The following is a 17146-nucleotide window of genomic DNA, read 5'->3' on the forward strand; positions in this document are numbered from 1 at the left end:
ACCTCGAAAGACTGAATCCGCATTTGGTTGACAGCTACCTCCCAAGTCCACATGTCCCCAGGGAGACCCTCCAGCCAGCACTGCTCACGATGTGTTCATAGAGGACTATTTCAGAAGGAAGTAAATAGTTACACACATGTACCAAACAACAATAATAGCAAAACAACGATGCCACGAGCTTGGGAATCACTAGGCCAACCATGTGTCTATATTAGAATTCAATAGAACCTCTGACATACAAATGAGCATCTAAATGTCTACGGTTGATGTAGGAGATAGTGTTTTAGGTGTTATTTAAGGTGGGAATAGAACTTACCGTCTTGGTCTCAGTTCTGCTGGAGTCAAGCGGTGTGGTAGAAACACTACTAGACTTCAAGGCAAAAAACCCAGGTTCAATGTCCGGCTCCTCTGTCTAGTTGTTATGTCATTGTGGGTGCTTATTTAAAATGTCTGAGTCTCTGTTTCTTTGTCAATATGAAGATAATACTCTAACTTACTTATAGGGCTAGTCATGAAGATAAAATGGATTATTGAATGTGCTATCACCAACTCAATATCTAATGCCAAATACATGGGTGTTCTTCCAATGCCAAACCACAAGCTCATAAAGAATATGCAGATTTAAAAATCCATTGTGAATTGCATTAATTAGATTTTAAATGTTACATACAATGATGAACCTAAAATGTTACAGCCGATAAAAGGGATATGGGTTGACATTATATATAAGATATTTAATGTATATAACAGATGTAATAATGCCTTCCACATTATAAGAAATGTCAAGAATTCTAGCTCTTGGGTGAGGGACAGAGTAACCCAAACCTTTAGGAGAACAGTTTATGAGTATAAAATAGAATAAAGACTGACCTGTTTGTAGGAGAATATCAAAGCATTTGTAGCAAAACAGGAATATATCAAAAGAAAGAGGGCACTCTGAAGCAGCATAGCAAAAGAAAAAGGACACTCCATCCAATCAGGATTCTTGCCTCATTTATTGGATCAATGACCTTTGGCATTTAACGAAGCCTTTCTAAAACTTTAATTGTGAAATGACAATGACATGTCTCCTGTCTGGAGCCGAGGGCTGGATTCGATTCTCTTTTCCACCTCCCAGTTCTGCATTTCCTTTGCACAGCTTTAACCTTTGATCTTGGCCTCATTGTCCCCAAACGCTCGGTCTCCAAAACTGCAAAATGATAAGTATAAATACAAAATCCTACTACTAATTGTGTATGTAATTGCAGAGATTAAGTTATGTGACTTAAAATTCTCTGACATTAATTCTAAAGCTCTCCATTTATTCCTTATTCCTACATAGTCTCTTATCTTGAACCTTAAGAGGAAGGTTTTAATCCTACCAACTTGAAAGCAGGGCACGAAGCCCTGTTGGGTGCTTTGGCAGTGCAGTAAGCCTAAGGGAGCACCACTGGGTGGCGCTAAAGATCCGGTTGTAGAAGGAGACTAGGGATAAACCCGCACAAGCGTGAATTTCCTCTGGGTATATTGGCTGGCACCAGGCTATTTCCTTTATTGCCAGGGATCTTGGGGATGTCTTGGCTGGAATCTAATGCAAACAGTCCCTCTGCAGTGCTCAGCCTTGGTACAGGGGGGTCTTGGGCTTGGCAAGAGTATCTCCAGGGGTTTATTACAATATTATTAATAACCAGATCTTTCTGCCTCCTCCCAGAACCTTCCTTCAGTTCCCAGATCTGGAGCCTATCCTGTTTCTTCAGCCACTCATTCATTCAAGCATTTATTGCATGCTCTTACATACCAGGCATACAGCCAGGAAGGATGTGGTTTGAGAGATCCAGGACATCAGCATTTTTTTTTTTTTAAGTCTGCCATCAGCACCAACCCAGGTATTGGGCATCAGGGGTACCGCTCAGGTCCTGCACTGAGGGAATGACATTGTTGGCAACTGAACTGTGGCTGAACTTCCAGGAGGGAGCGGAGGTGGAAATATTACAGTTTTTGTATTTACAGCTGGTTCATAACACCTCCCTCCTCTAGCACACGCTATTGGCATGAAGGCTATGTAGCTTTTCTGCCCGCCTACCTCCATATCAAGATGACCTTAGCACCTTCTTTTTCTCATTATTTAGTTTAGTTTAAACCTATTACAAGGTAGTCTGACTGCTTTTCTAAGTAAAAAGTCTGGGGAAGTGAACATACTCTGTATGATAGATGAATGATAGAAATAGGTCATTATACATTTGTCCAAACCCATTGGATATACACCAAAAGTGAACCCTTGTGTAAACTATGGATGTTGGGTGATTATAATGTATCAATATAAGTTTATCAATGGTAACAAATGCACTATTCCAGTGAGTGGCATTGATAAGGGGGAGGCTCTGTGTGCATAGGAGCGGGAAATGTATTGGAAATATCTCAGTTTTGTTGCAAACCTAATAAAACTGCTTTAAAATATACAAGGCTTTAAAAAAAAGTCTCTTGGAAATTTATTCATAAGGGAATAGTATTCAACAATAAAAAGAAGAGTTATCAATGAAAAAACATGGAGGAATTTTATATGCATATTACTAAGGGAAACAAACCAATCTGGAAAGGCTACATAATATATGATTCCAACCCTATGACATCTGGAAAAGACAAAGCTATGGAGACAGTAAACAGATCAGTGGTCGTCGGGGGTTGGAGGAGAGAGAGGAAGAGACGCATAGGTAGAGCAGAGGGGATTTTCGGGGCAGCAGAAATATTCTGTCTGATATTCTAACCATAGATACATGCCTAACACATTTGTCAAAACCCATATAACTCTACAACCAAAGAATAAACCCTAACATAAACGATAGACTTTAGTTACTAGTAATACATCAGTATTGACATATCAATTGTAACTAATTGATTGAAGATGTTAGCCGTGGGGAAAACTGCAGAGAGACTCAGCCTATCTGAGAACTCCTCGTACTTCCTCTGAAATTTTGCTGTCAGCCTAAAAACTGCTCGCCAAAACCCAGACTGTTAATCTTTTTAAGTTTCTTTGGAAAGAACTCATATTTACATAGTGCTCTGCAGTTTTCAGATCAATCCACTTGATTCTCACAAGAGCACTGTAAGAAGTAAAAGACTGGTATTGTCTCAAGTTTATAGATGTGAGCATGAAGGTCAAGGAAATCAGGTGAGTTCTCAAGTTCATGCAGCAATTTAATATCAGGGTGAGGATTTGAACCCATGTCTCCTTGTTCCAGATCCAGAGTGCTTTTCCCTATATCCCAAGTACTTGCAAGCAAAGAATTGGCATCAAGCCTCTGCACTCCCCTGTGATTATTTCTTCTTTCTCCCAAGATTTTGGAGTTCAATTCAACAGAGATATAACGATATCACAGTTCAAGATCTCAGTCTATGGCTATTTGACACGATGTAATACAAGGATTTCATGTGTAAAACAGCATCTTTAACTTTTTTCCTACCAATTCTTTCCTTCAGTGTCTTTTGAAATCTTTGCTTCCTCTCAACTTTTAAGATAATCCATCAGAACAAGGATGAAAGCAGAGAAGAGCTAGAAGAAGGTGGGGCCATTTTTATAGAATATAACACTGAGGACATGAGATTGCTCTCCTTAAAGAGCCACAGCAGTTTGGGATGGAGGCATCAAGGTCCCAGAGCACATCAACATCAATGGTTAGAACGCACAAAGCAAGTTTTTTTTTTCAACAGCGACACCTTGTGGCTATAAGAATTAATAGCAGTAAAAAAACAAGAGACCCACATTTGCTCTCTTGGATATAGAGATGGTACTGACTCCTCTAGAGACCATGTAAACCTCCACGTGGTGGAGGAGGGAAGTGAAAATTCCCAAGAGAGGCATCTGCTTTCAGCTAAGTAATCCTCTAGACACCGAAATACTTTAGAAAAACAATACATTAGAAAATTACATTAGAAAAACAATACATTAAAAAAACAAAAGAGGAAAGACCATGTGGGGACAGAGGGAGAAGATGGTCATCTACAAACCAAGGAGAGAGGCCTCAGAAGAAACCAAAGCTGCCAGCACATTAATTTCTGACTCCCAGCCTCCAGAAATGTGGGAAGATCATTTCTGGTGTGGAAGCCCTCTAGTCTGTGATATTTTTTATGGCAGTTGTGACAATCTCACACAGGCATATCGTGGGCACTCAGGAAAGTGAAGAGAGAAATGAATTATGCAATTAAAAATTCACAATCATGGTATGTACCAGGAAGGGCAAATAAAGGTTGCCGAGAACACACAGTAACATGACCGGACCTAGTCTGGGACAACTTGGAGGGCTGGCCTGAAGAAGTGATATTTAGGTTGAAGCCTGAAGGACTGGTAGCCACTGGCCAGGCAGAAGGGGTTAGGTAGTGGTAGAAAGCTTTCCACACTCAGAAGGAACAGCATGTGCAAAGGCCCTGAGGTGGTAAGGGGCATTGTGTGGTTTGGGATTTGAAAGGTGGCACACAGAGTAGAAAAGGGTGGGTAGTTCTAGAAGAGGCAGGTGAGGCGGGCCAGAACCTGACCAGTATGGCATTTCAGGCCATGTCGAGAGGTCTGAAAAAAGGGTAATCCATTTTAAGTGCAGGAATGGAAGGAACATCTTTGTGTGACAATAAGATTTCTCCAGCTGCTGTGCAGAAGTTGTAAGGTGGGGTGGGGTGGGGTGAGGCAAAGATGGATGTGGGGAGACCAGGGGTCCACAGGAGGCAAATTAAGACACTGTGGCTTGAACCAGGGGGACGAAAGCAGAGGTGAATGGGCAATTCCAAAAGATACTTGAGAAGAGGGACACAAAAGAAAACGACCAGATCCACATCTTCAAAAACCTTACTCTTACTAAGCATGGAAAAGCATGGGGAATGTAGGAGTGGTAGAAGGTAAGAACAGGAATAAATAGGAAGAGGAAGAAGAACCCAGTCTAATAAAACCCTGAAAGTGGGTTTTAAAAGGGAATTCTGCGAGATCATCTCAGACTTGGTTGGAAGATGGAACTCAGGACCGCCCTGCTAACACCGCTGGTTTGATTATCTTACAAAATCCCCTTGTAAAGTGGAAGCAGCAACACATATTGGTTCACCACTGGAAATAATCATATTTTGCATTAATAGATTTGGCTCTTAGCTTATCTTCATGCACTTTCAGATCTGTGTTTTTTCTTTTTTTTTCTATTTGACAGATTGCACTCTTGGTTGCCTTTTAATTATTGAATTGCTGTTCTTTATCTGCAGCCTCTGACTAGTAACCTTATTATAACAATTGCCCAAGACTCAGAACTGAACAGTGTACAATAAAAATCCACAATAATGAAAATGCTTAAATTAAATAAAAATCTCCTAACAAGTAGCAGAGCACGCCGGAATGCACTGTATGAGTCACCGACTGTATGAATGATTTATTTTGGAAGTTATATCAGCTAAAGAAAAGCATATTTTGATCTTAACAATCAATACCCAGCCCTAATACACTCATCACAGAGCCTGTGAGTGAAATAACTTCATGCAGAGATTATTATCCTATAAATAACATCCTAATAGTCTGTTGGTATTTATGACCACCGTTTTAAAAAATATTTGCTAGGGACTTTCATACTCGCTGCCTATTTCTTTCCACTGTCCAATACCCATACATGTTTGTAACTCTGTGTGTGTGTGTGTGTGTGTGTGCGTGTGTACGTGTGTGTGCGTGTACATGTGTGTGCATGTGTATGGGGGGTTGCAAGTTCACTAAAACCGCCATACTGTGACACACAGGCTAGAAGCTGCTTCTTTTTCTTATTTTTTAAGAAAGGTTTTATTTATTTGAGAGAGAGAGAGAGACAGCATGAGCAGGGGGAGAGGCAGAGGGACATGCAGACTCCCCGAGGAGTGCAGCGGCTGATACAGGGCTCAAATCCCAGGACCCTGAGATCATGACCTGAGCCAAAATCAAGAGTCCAATGCTTGACTATGCTTACTTTTTGTAAAAGAATAAAAAAGAAAAAAGTCTCATAGTACATTAAAGAAAATCTCAACTGTGTGACTTAAGAACGCAGAATGGTCTTATGAACAGAACAAGAGGGTTATGTTCTAAATTTCCTTTCTCGTTTCCCACGACAGCAAAAAGGAGTCAAGTGGCTGGAGAGTGGATCAGGCACTTTACCTGCAGGAATGTGAAAAGGAAGATGTTTGCTCTTTTCAGTCACTGTGTTTCCAGGATAATTGGTTACTCAGCCATAGGTCCTCAATACAGGAACCATGCCGAAGGGCTCCCTGTGTGCAGAGATGTGGGGGAGGGGCCCGACTCGCACAGTTCATGAACCCTCATGAAAGCCAGGGTCGTGCTGATTGGAAAGCTCGCTGAAGGCAGTTCCCAGTCCCAGGTGGCTGAGGATACGTTTAGTGGACAATCCACATTTGTTGGTCAAAGAGCAGCAATCACTGAGTCACGAAAGAAGAAAACAGTCACTGTGTGTCACACCAGCTCCATCTAGACATCCCATCACCAACACTGGTGGCAGAGATAAAGCTTCCATGGGCTAAGATGCCTACAGCATCCAGATAATGCTTGCCAGTGTATGTAAGTTTCCTGGGAGACTTCAAACGAGTTCTTCTTTTCCTACAATTATGGCAACCAGTGTTTCCCTATTCAGCCCCGTGATGGTTCCCGAAGCCCTCCTTGGAGCAGTGGTCTTGAATGCCTCCCAAGCGAGGGGCACGAGTGAGTTCTGGGAATTCACACCTCCCATGGCCTGCTCCAACCCTGGTCCACTCAGTCAAGTAACTGAGATCCGCCACTGGCTGCCATGACCCCTCAGCCGCAGCCCACCGCGGAGGGGTGTGCAGCCTCCTGCGGGCCATCCTAATGGGCAGCTACAAGGAGAAACAAAATTAAAACTTAGAGGCATCTGTGTGACTCAGTCGTTAAGCGGCTGCCTTTGGCTCGGATCATGATCCCAGGGGCCTGGGATCGAGCCCCGTGGTGGACTCTCTGCTCAGTGGGGAGTCTGCTTCTCCCTCTCCCCTGTCCCTCTCCCCACCGCGCATGCTCTCTCTCTCTCTCTCTCTCTCTCTCTCTCTCTCAAATAAAGAAATAAAATCTTTTTAAAAAATTAAAACTTAATCAGTGTGTATTTCACAAATTACCTTGCTGTAAATCGTCTTTTTAAATGTATCGCCCACCTTCTTTGGAGTAAAGCTCCGTTGCTCAGCTCTCCTCTGCGCCCGCTTCCCTTACAGGATGGTGTGTGGGAAGGTAGACAGGATTCAGGGCCTGTGGTAGCAGAGATGGGCGGGGGGGTTGGGGGACCTAGAACCTTCACTGAATCATTTCACTCGGAAACTATTGATCAGTCAACACTATGTGCCCGGCAGTGCTCCCGGGGCTGGGTATACAGCAACGAACAAAATAAAGTCCTTGCCCAGAAGCCTCTTTCAGCCCCATCCCCAGGCTTCTGTCTGCGCCACCCACCGCCCCGTCCCAGCATTCTCCACGTCCTGCCTTGGTCAGGTGAGAACTCTGCTCTCCCTGAGCTGGTCCCTTCCTCTGGGTGCCGTCTCGGCCGATGCCTAGCATCGGTGGGACTTCAGGTGGGAACTGGCAGCCTCCTCTAAGATGGGTCAGAAGCCCAGGGGGACCACAGCCCCCTCACTTCAACATTCTCAGCTTCCCCCATAACTACTTGTTTCTTGATGTTTCTCTCCCCTGTCCTCCACCTACACACTCACACACACACACACACACACATGCACACGCACGTACACTCCCACATACGCATCAGGGTCCTGACCCTAGGCAGGGGCGACAAGAACCTATATGATCTTGGGTCCTAGCTCACTCTCCCCTTGCCCTGCATACCCTCCTTTCTAGCACCCTCTGGGAAAGATCTTCTCTCTGACACGGACCTCCTTTTTCTAGAATCCATTCATCTACTAAATGAGCATCGCTCTCCACACGCCAGAAGAGGAGTTTGGGAATTTAGAAATTCCTGTTCTCTTTCCACGATGGCCAGCTTTCCAGGCCCAGCTCTTAAGAGAGATTTGATGCCCAAAGTTACTTACCCCTCAGTTGAACCTTCTCCCACGCTGGAGCAGTAAACTCCCTCAGATGTGGGGTTAGGGGTGTGGCTGAAAGAAATGAGACTTAAAGGAGAAAGAAAAACCAGTCATTCTTAATATTTTCAAAATAGGATTCTGTTCTCAACCACCTACAACTCAGATAACGATTTTTAAACACTTTTAACGTGCAAACCCCTTTCCCCCCCATCTGAATTTGGAATCAGGTTCAGTGGGAGGACCCAGGAGTTTAGCTGGACGGCCAGCAGGGGGCGTCGTTCCTGAGCCCAGGGAAGATTTAGCACATTGATTTTTTTCCCCCTTTATTTTCTGGAGGCTCTGTGGTTTGTGATTGAGTGGGGAGGTTGGGGAGGACAGCCAAGGCTTTTAAAGGTGCCAATACTTGAGCAAGAAATAAGGAATAGTGGCTGTTAAAAGAGCCTAGATTCTCCGCTCTCCCCTCCAGTGTCTCATTTTTCTTTTCCTCTTTCTACTTTCTTAGATGACCCTGCCTGTCAGCGAGGTGATTCACAGCTTTGGTGAAGCAGGGAGAGGCAGGGACGAGGGGGAGGGCTCAGAGGGGGCATCGGGAGGCTTAGGTCTTGCACTGGGCTGCTGATCCCACCTGAGCATGCCGCTGCCCAGCTCCTGGCTGCCAACCCGCCTTCATGGGCCCTATCATTCCTGTGTCCATCGAATCTTCATAGAGGCCCTACCGTGTGCCAGGCACCTGGCATGAAATTGTGACAAAGCGGATATGGGTCTGCCCTCAGAGAGCTCGGGCTCGAAGAAGAAGGCAATAGAAGGAAATGGCAAGAAATAAGTATGATGTGACTACAGGACATGGAAAGTGCCACAGAGGGAAACGGATGTATGCCATGAAGGAGAGTCCCCTGGTAGGGAGTCAGGGAAGGTGACGTTTCAGTGGGGGCCTCAAGGGGGACCTAACGTGGAGGCGAGACCCACATCTCATCCACAGGCACAGGGTGCCAAGGAAGATGAGGAAGACAGCTCAGGTGGACCCCTCAGGCCCGAGAGAACGGGTTTGGGAGCACCTTGCACACTTTTTTGTCAGGCTTTACTCATTAGCTTCCATCTGTTCAAGTCTGCTCGTTCTTGAGAAAAAGTTTGAACTTTCTAAATTAAAAAAAAAATTGTGAACAGTGCTTGCTATAATTAGGATCTAAAACACATCTCATAAGAGAAGTCGGAACGCAGAGATCCTTGTGAAATTAACTCCCTTCTTCATTTTCATTGGGGGAAAGACTCAAAGTCTTTTACAGAACATAGAAAATAGGAAATTGTGGATGCCCTAAGATCTTTCTCATACAGTGATACGTTTCTCATCTTGTAGACTTCAAGCTTTTATGAACAAAAGGGTCATTAAAGTCACACAGCATGTCTGGACTGGGGTCACAAACATTCTTTATTTTCTTCCTATTCTCTATCTCAATGCCCATTTGCTCAGCGACTATTCACTGAACCACCTACTTTGTGCCACACACCACTCTGGACTCTGCCAGGAACAGAACGGAACAGAACAGACCAAGTCCCTCTTATGAAGCTTATCTTTCGCCTGGGTGAGACCGTAAACCACCACACAGTGGGTTTGTTGGCCTTAGATGATACACGAAGAAGAGAAATAAAGCAGAGAAGGGGACAGAGAGCGACTCGTGGGGGTCGGGTTTCCTGCGTAACACAGAGATGAAGATGTTATGTGGGCAAAAACCCGAAGGACAGGAGGGAAGAGTATTTCAGGCAGAGGGAACAGAAGATGCAAAGACTCTGAGGCAGTGCAGTGTTTGATGTGTTCTAGAAACAGGACAGTAGTGTTGCCGGGCTAGACCCAGAGGTACCTTAGCTTGTGAATTTCCTAAGACAGAAGTCTGGATGCAAGTGGAGGTGATCTTACAAAGCGCTAAGAGAGAATGTGGAAGTGAAAGAGGAAAGGAACGTAATTGAGTAAGTGGGACATTAATGAGTGGGTTACCACTGTGGGTGGTAACCCACAGTTCTGATGCTCAGCCTGCTAGGGAGCTCGGAGACCATCAGGAATATGCCTCAGAACTGCTCCAGGGAGCAGTCAGGAAGCTGGGTGTGTATCCAATTCCCCTCTCACTGATGATGGCTTTTGGAACCTGCTCCTGAGGCCACAGAATGCCTCCAGGCAGAAGCAAGCAGGCCACTAGAGCCTAGGGCAGTGTCCACAGTAACCTGTGGGAGCCCTGGGGATTTGGGTGCGGCATTGGCAGTTTCTGCTGGAGGGAAGCGCAGAGGTGAGATCAGAGAAGAGGCGGGGACCCCAACAATGCCAGCTTGGTAGACCACCCTAAGAACTTTTGATTTTCTTTTCAGCAAGCTGGCAAGCATTTGGAGGGTTCAAGCAGTATGATCTGATTTCCATTTTTAAATAAAAGCAGTCTGAATCTTGTAGGAAGAACAGACAGGAGGAGAGCAAGGAGGAATGCAAGAAGACCAGTTGGAAGGCCTTTGCAATAACGTATGGAAGTAAGACATGATGGCAGCCCGATATAGGATGGTAGCAGCCTGATGGTAAGAGGTAACTCATTTCTCCATGCATTTTTATTTTTTATTTTTAGAGGGGGGAGTGTCAGTGGCAGAAGGAGAGAGAGAATCTTAAACAGGCTCCAAGCCCATCACAAAGCCCCATGTGCGGCTTGATCTCACAATCTTGAGAATGACCTATGCCAAAATCGAGATTCGGACGCTTAACTGACTGAGCCACCCAGGTGCCCCTCCGTGTATTTGGAAGGTAGAGCACAGAGAATAGCTAATGGATTAAATGTGGAGCATGAGAGAAAGAGAAGAGCTAGTAAAGACTATGGTTTCCTGTGGTCGGGGCGCCTGGGTGGCTCAGTGGGTTAAGCTTCTGCCTTCGGCTCAGGCCATGATCCCAGGGTTCTGGGATCGAGCCCCGCATCGGGCTCCCTGCTCGGCGGGGAGCCTGCTTCTCCCTGTTCCACTCTCCCTGCTTGAGTTCCCTCTCTCGCTGTGTCTCTCTCTGTCAAATAAATAAAATCTTAAAAAAAATAAATAAAGACTATGGTTCCTGGTCTGAGAAATGGAGAAACCAGAACAGACACTGACTGAGATGGGAGTGGGCTTCGGGAAGAACTTTGGACTTGCCATATTTGGAATGTCTCCAAGTGGAGATGTGGATTAGGCAGTGGGACATGTGGGTCTGGTTACGTAACTCATGACTCCATGACTCTGTGACCCACGGTGTTGACCAATCTCCTGCCCAGCCCAGAGTCTTCTCTATCTTCGCATGAAACTGTATGATGTCCTTAAATCTGGAAACTTCCACCCTCTCCTTGAACTTCTGAGCTGGTACCATTTTTTTTTTCTTGTTCCTCATTCTTCTCTCCCTTCTCCTAAATCAAAAGATGAACAGGTGACTAGGAAGTAGCCTATGCTACATGATCATCTGAATGCCTTCATCGACCTTACTTTCATCAGTTCTTTCCAGTGTCTCCCGAGCTCAGGCAGAAGTGCACCGCAGCTTAAATACCGCTCAGGGCTCTGGTCCACTTCTGGCTAACCCAGAAAGCCTCTCCCGTACAGGTCTCCATATCAATACCTTGTATGGGAAGAGAGTGTTCAGAACAGTGGAAGCAAGTTAATTTTCCCTAGATACACTGATGCTATCATATAAAATAAACAATCTTTAAAGCTCAGTGTCTTCATTTAGTAAGTTTACTTGTCCATATCACGGTCCATGGGGGTCAGACATCTCTCCTGGTAGTTCTCTTGCATATGGTGACTCAAAGATCCAAGAGCCTTCCATTGTGTGTCTCCTGTTGCAGAACCTTTCACTTCCAGCACCTGGGGCATTTATGGCCGGGTCTGGAAGGGGCACATGTATCATTTCTGCCCACATTCCGTTGACTGAAACTCAATCAGGCGGTTCCACCTATGGGCAAGCTAGGCTGAGCGGATGTATCCTTCCTAAACCCAGGGAGAAGTTGCAGGATTGACAAACACCCAACGCATCCCTGACACCAAAGGCTTATCCCTGCCAGTAAACTCATACATTGTCCTTATTCTCTTGTGAGCAGTATAATGTGAGTCTACTTTGCAGTGAGTAGTGAACCAAAAAGACAAGTTTCTGAATCTGCAAAGTGGGGGACGAAACCATGCTGAGCCCCAAGGGCAGTCAACCCGGAGAAGATTCCTCCAACCACATCTCCGGATCTGCCCACCTGAGGCATCAGTGGAATTGACTAATTTCCAGCATCTCACCCGAATTCCCCAGCTCAGCTATAGGTTTCGCTGCTGTCACAGGCGGCCCCTGACTAGGGAGGCAGCTGAGGTGGAATTCAAGAAAGAACAGGAAAGTAAAGAGAAGGAAAGGGTAGCAGAGAAGAGAAAAACCCGTGAATGAGAGGAAAGAAGAGGAGCTCAAGGTGAAAGTCACACCGGAGAGAAAGGGGTGGAGGAGCCCAACGCCGAGCAAGGCCACAAAAGGGGGGGGGAGGGAGACGGCTGCGCAGAGAGGGGGCGGGTGCCTTTAAGAGCCGAGGTCGGGGTGGGGGGGCGGCAGCCTGGGAAAGGAGCGGAGCTGTTACTACGCCGGCTCGCGAAGCTCATTGGGCGCCCGGAGCCGGAGCGCCCCGATTGGGGGAGCAGGACCCCCCCAGCGCCGTCTCCCCGCCCCCACCCCCCGCAGAGCTGGGAGAGCCGAGGAGGGAAGCGGGCAGGGGAACAGGATGGGGCGAGGGAAGGAGGGGAAATCGGAGACTCCCACAGGAGGGCTGGGCCGACTGCCCGTGCAGGAAGGAGTGAGCAAGCCCCTTTGTGCTTGGCACGCGAGGCTTTGACCCCCTGAAGCCGCTCCAAGCTCCCGCTTTTCAGCCTCGGTTTGGAATCAACACACTCGCCCACGGAGAGACGACGGGAGCGAGGCGCTCCTCCTTCCCGCGAGCTGCTCCGCTCCTCGCCCCGCAGGCTGGGCGTCCCGAGCACACCAGGGCTTACCTGGTCGCACCTGCTGCTGGTCTCGGCCCCGCAGGCTGCCCCCCACCTCACCCCCGGACTCTGTCCCGCTGAGCCAGAAAACCCCGGTGCTGGGAGCGGGAGGCCGCGGGGTGCAGGGGGGGGGCGCAGGAGCTGTCACTCGCCGCTCGGGAGCGGGCTGCCTGGGAGCAGCAGTGGCCCAAGAACCGGCCACGAAAGCTCAGCCCCGCTTTCTGGTTTTCTCTCCGGCATGCCAGGCAGCATTTTGCAGCTTGCTGGCTATCAGCAGACGGAGCATGTGCAGCACGCCCGGCCGCTTAGGCACGCGCTGGGGCGGGGAATCAAGTCCAGGCACTGGTGAGGCCTGGTCCTGCAGAGGGTCACTCCGTTCAGGGCAACTGCCCCTCCCCCCATCCTAGGCCTCCGACCCCAAGGGCGAGCTCACTCTTCCACTCCATCAGGTCGCCTCGGTTTTGTTTTGTCTCTCTTCGGTTCATTGGCTCTTTGCGTTTCTTCTCCCTTGTTGGTCTTCCGTCGGGGCCCGCAGCTGAGACTTCTCTGGAAGTTACCGCGTCTGCAGGGCGTTTAGGACTAGGACACCCCCAAGGCCATCCCAGTTGAAGGCCTTTTTCTTCAGGAACCTTGCGGAACTTTCTTCGACTACCATCAAGCCTCCTCACCGCCAAACTCCACCCGAGCTTGTCAGTTAAAATGCGCAATATACCTTTCAGCTGTTTAAAAAAAAACGGAAAGGAGCAGCGGACATACACAGAGTAGTTTTAAAGTAATGAGTTGGATGGGACCAGCCACACAGAGGAAACACACCATCCTGTTAGCTGCATCTGAATAGCGGTGGTTATGTTGTGCGCAGGTCCCACAAATACCTCCATGGGTCAAGGCCCTTTCCAGGAACCCGGAGTTACCACCCCATTTTGGGTCCCTTTGGCCAGGTTCCAGATTGGAGGGTGAGGAAGGGGCAATGAGTGGTGGCCATCGCCCCTGCTTGACTCGTGCCTGCCTCTCCAAGGCTTCCAACCCGCGCCCTGAAGTTCTCTGAGCTGTGCAGGTCTACCCGGCACCTTCTGGGCTCTCTTTGAGTTCGTGCTGTCTGTCCTCCTGTCCTTGCTCCCAGGGTTTCCTGGCTCTCCCTTCATAGGAATTCAGCTTATTTTAGTGATTCTCTAGCCTGCTTCCTGGAATAACTACACTAGAAAGTGCCTTTAGCTTGCCACAGCTCCAGCCCTTGGCCCTGGCAATACTGGCCAACTTGGTTACCCTTGTTACCTTGACGGGGACTTCTCAGGAGGCTCCTGATGATGGCAAGACCCAGCGGGGTTCTGCCTTATAAATAAATGTTCTTAAGAATTTAAGTCTTTCTGCTTTCCAGGAGACACTGCCTCATTTCTGAGCTCAATCTCAGACGGCACTCGGGATAGAGCCACTGTGGAAGAAGGTTTTGGAGTGTTAGGTCCCATGACTGGGATGTCTTTGCATCATAAAGTGCCTCCTAGACTCTCAGAGCTGGATTGGACCTTCGAGATCATCTAGTCCTGTAGTTTCCAAAAGTGATGGGGAGGACTGACAGAACTGCATCACACCAGTGATAGGAAACAATGTACCCAAGCATCTGTCATGTACCGGACAGGTCGCTTACGAGAATGGCTCCAAGCCAGGCTGATCACCAGAACCACAGGGGAGCTGGACCCGAACGTTTCTGCTGGGCTCCTGGGCCTTTCTAAAGGGTTCATTTAATTTCTTGAAATCCTTTGTCCATTTGTTCCTGTGAGATTTCCCATCCCCTCTACCACTGCAGCGGTTTGCTCTTCCCTATTTCTTGGCTTTTCCACCCACCAGTTTGAGTCCCACACAAATACCGGAGAATAGCATGGACATTGTCATCACTTTACGTTTACCGCATGTCTTCCTATCCATTCTCATTCATACCGTCTCCTTTAGAAAACATCTGGATCATTTTTCAGCTACCCGGGGCCCACTCAGCACCCACGGACACGTCTCTGCTTATACACACGTAACAGGATGTTTAATCCTGCCCTTCCTGAGGTCTGCTTGTTTGCACTGACTCCCCAAAGGTAGAGAGCAGTATGATGCATGTCCTGCCCCCACACCCTAGTAGCTATTAGACCACAGGCAGGACACCTTATGAGATTAAACCAGCGCCGCCAGTGCTAGTCCACCCTCCGTCCTATGAAAGAGAAGGCCTTGGAGAACCAAGGAGGACACTGTTGCCTAGCAGAGAATTGCGATGCTTTGCCCTCCTCTCAAGATGCTTTGCTAGGGGTTGCCTGGCAGCCTGGCCTCTTTCTGGGGGCATATTGGGAACTAGTACATGATACACCCCTGAAAAATGTAAAGGCAATGGTTTGATTGGCAGGAGAGAGAGAGGGAGAGAGGGAGGGAAAGAGAGGGGACTTGCCTGGAAACAACGAACACTTGCACAAATAATAGGGCAGTGATGATTCCTGGTGGAATATATGTGCGACATGCTAGCAGGAGATGGCCTGGAGCCATCTTCCAAGGGGCCTGGCCAGGGAGCGCTCCCTGGAAGGACTGACAGACCCCGCAGAAGGGCGGACCCCTGACGTTGAAAGCCTGCGTGCTGGAGGCTTAAACGGCCATTGGAAGGGCATTGGAAGGTTCTAGTGGGGAATCTCAGAGAAAACAGGGTAGAAAACCTCAGAGTGAGGAGTCAGCTCTGAAATTCTACCATGGCCAGAGACCGCCACCGTGATGGCCACAGAACCAGTACCTTCTCCCTCATCCCTTCCCCCACCCTCACCAGGGCCAGAAACAACAGCCGCTGGCTAGTGGGGCAGAGCCTGTGGAGGAAAGAGAGAAGCAGCCACCCTGTCCCAGTCCGGTCCGGGAGGCAGAGGGCAGAGGAGCTGGAAGAGGGGCAGAGCTCGAAGGTGAGTCCCTTATTACACGGGACTGGACATAATAACTATGAAAAGAAATCAGTTCTTGTGATTGCAAGCACCCCGCAAATCTTAAGACCGGCCCAGGATTTTCCCCAAGGCAAAAAGTAGGCCACAGAGCAAAGAGACGCAGGAGAAAGGAGGCCCTCTCATCCGATATAATGAGCACACGTATCGGCCTGCACACAATGATGACGGCTGAGCGATAAGGATGTATCCAAACATGAATCGACCCGCAGTAAAAATAATTGGGAAGGACGTGCACTTTGTATTTTGATTTGGTCATTCCTGCTGTGAATGTTTCTTAGGACTTGAGGCTGCACTCACACACCCAGCAGCCGTGAATCCTTTCTCTTCTGAGTACACATTTTCTGTTCGGTACTCTGCCATCCGGTGAAGCAGGGGGGGCGGACAGGTGACTTGGTCATGGGTTTAGAATCCAAGCTGCTAGACTTTCTATAGAGCATTGAATAGCATGGTTTTTTTCTGCTCAATTATACTTTTTGTATGAAAACAGGAATCTTGAATAAAACCAGAGCGGCATAAGCTAGTGTTAGCAGAACATAAATTATTGTTTCAAATGGTGAGTTCTCTATTTCTATAAAGAAGTGGGAAGGGGTGCCTGGGTGGCTCAGTGGGTTAAAGCCTCTGCCCTTGGCTCAGGTTATGATCTCAGGGTCCTGGGATCGAGCCCGAATTGGGCTCTCTGCTCAGCAGGGAGCCTGCTTCCTCCTCCTCCTCTCTCTCTCTCTCTGCCTCCCTTTCTGCCTACTTGGGTTCTCTGTCTGTCAAATACATAAATAAAATATTTTTTAAAAAGAAGTGGGAATATTTAGAGGTATTTTCTTTCTATTCCAGAGGCTCACATAATGGTCTTAGGACCTTGCTAATATGCAAGTTTCCAGGCCATGTCCTCGGAGACTGTGGTTTAGGAGGCAAGACCAGACTCTGATGTCTACCTCAACTTAAGACTTATTTTGTATTTTATTTTTTTAAGATTTTATTTATTTATTTGATAGACAGAGATCACAAGTAGGCAGAGAGGCAGGCGGAGAGAGGGGGAAGCAGGGTCCCCGCTGAGCAGAGCACCCGACGCAGGGCTCAATCCCAGGACCCTGGGACCATGACCTGAGCCGAAGGCAGAGGCTTTAACCCACTGAGCCACCCAGGTGCCCCGATTTTGTATTTTAATTCTTAGTGATCACGTTGCCACTCAC

General features: G+C 47.6%; 2 long non-coding RNA genes across 3 annotated transcripts; both read right to left on the reverse strand.

Annotated features, from left to right (window-relative positions):
- Positions 1–976: 976 nt before the first annotated feature.
- Positions 977–1896, reverse strand: LOC309845408. Its single transcript, XR_014301278.1, has 2 exons — positions 1778–1896; positions 977–1189 (listed from the first exon to the last, which is right to left on the reverse strand). It is a non-coding gene; the product is annotated as an uncharacterized lncRNA (long non-coding RNA).
- Positions 1897–6133: 4237 nt separating this feature from the next.
- On the reverse strand, positions 6134–13494 carry LOC309845407. 2 transcript variants are annotated; one of them, XR_014301276.1, is made up of 4 exons: positions 13015–13494; positions 8023–8103; positions 7144–7234; positions 6134–6580 (listed from the first exon to the last, which is right to left on the reverse strand). It is a non-coding gene; the product is annotated as an uncharacterized lncRNA (long non-coding RNA). The 2 variants fall into 2 exon arrangements; XR_014301277.1 differs by lacking the exon at positions 6134–6580 and having other exon boundaries at positions 7117–7234.
- Positions 13495–17146: the final 3652 nt, after the last annotated feature.

Source organism: Mustela nivalis (assembly GCF_964662115.1).
Source record: "Mustela nivalis genome assembly, chromosome: 12".
NCBI lineage: Eukaryota > Metazoa > Chordata > Mammalia > Carnivora > Mustelidae > Mustela > Mustela nivalis.